Below are 1,450 nucleotides of genomic sequence, written 5' to 3'. Positions count from 1 at the left end.
CATGTTGTATTGTTTTTATTGCTTGAAATCAACTCCATGGCAACTCTCCGTCATCTTTTTCTTTTTTATTTTTTAGTTCCTCAAATAGAGTAGGACCCACTGCCTAAACTTGTCTTACAAATGGGCCCACCACCAGTGGGAAACATCCAAGATTTGTCTTCCTATATGCCGAGTACCGACCATGATAGTCCACTTTAAAATAAAATAAAAACATGCTCAGAATTATCCAATTGCATAGCTTTCCAAAGAAACATCCATAAAGGTTAAAAAAAAAAAGAAAGAAAAATTGATGGCTGCCAACGTCAATATTACAGAGTCAAAAGGGCAGAATCAGAAATTTGAATCCCTTAGACCACACCCTTCCTAAAATAGGGTAATATATTATCTGTTAATTAATTTTAATTGTGTTATATGTGTATATATGAATAAAAGAGGTGGAAATGACATTTTGTTTGATTTGAACTAAGTATGTGAGTGTTCGTGTCATTATTCATATTATCTTCTCTCTTTGTTTTTTTATCAAGAAAATGGTTAAACAAAGTTATTTCTTATTAACGAAGACCAAAAAACTGGAAAACGGAACAAGCACCAGACAAATCTCTTTGTTTTTTTTTTTTTGGCCTCCATGAAATGTAGATTGGGTTGTTTTTCTTAATGAGTAATAAAGTATTTTTCCATTAGTTTTTTAGGGGGAAGTAATTAAATAAAAGATAGTATGTGACTTTAAACAAAATGATGTTCACAAAAAAAATCCTTTTCAAATATCAATATTATATATTTTTTAACTTAATTAGGAAAAAAACACTCTTTTTGTCTCATTTTATTTATCATTTACTGATTTTTTTGGCCAAGTGAATTCAATTTTGGTCATTATTTTTTTACTATTATATAAAATTAAAATCTAAAAAAATATATTAAAAAAATTTTAAATTCAATATTTATGAATATTATTTTTAAAATTTTTATAATTTTATTAAAAAAATGATTAAAATTGAACTTGTTTTATAAAAAAAAAGTCAATAAAAATAAACAAAATGAAATGAAAGGAGTAATAAGCATGCAATCTTTTGATTATACAAATTAGATATAAAAACAAGATATATATGTGTGTTGATTGTCCATATTAAAACAAGCTTTTATATTACATTCAATCAAACTCTTATATTTTTATTCTGAGTAAAATAAGTTTTTATAATTAATGATTGACTAATTATTATTAGTTAAACTATTACTTATAATTTTATATCCATATGACATTAACATGTTGTTGATGTAGAAAGTGAAAAATATCACATGACTATATTATCATATCAAATTAATATGCTACATCATTGTTACTTATTTTATATAAAAAATCACATCATTATCAATTATAATATATTAATATACCATATCATCTTTAATTATAATATTTTAACATATCAAATCAATATTATATAATATAAAATAA

This window comes from Theobroma umbraticum, unplaced genomic scaffold (assembly GCF_002168275.2).
Source record: "Theobroma umbraticum cultivar Fairchild unplaced genomic scaffold, ASM216827v3 scaffold_30.0, whole genome shotgun sequence".
NCBI lineage: Eukaryota > Viridiplantae > Streptophyta > Magnoliopsida > Malvales > Malvaceae > Theobroma > Theobroma umbraticum.
The sequence above is the reverse complement of the archived record's forward strand: the minus strand, read 5'-3'. Positions refer to the sequence as shown.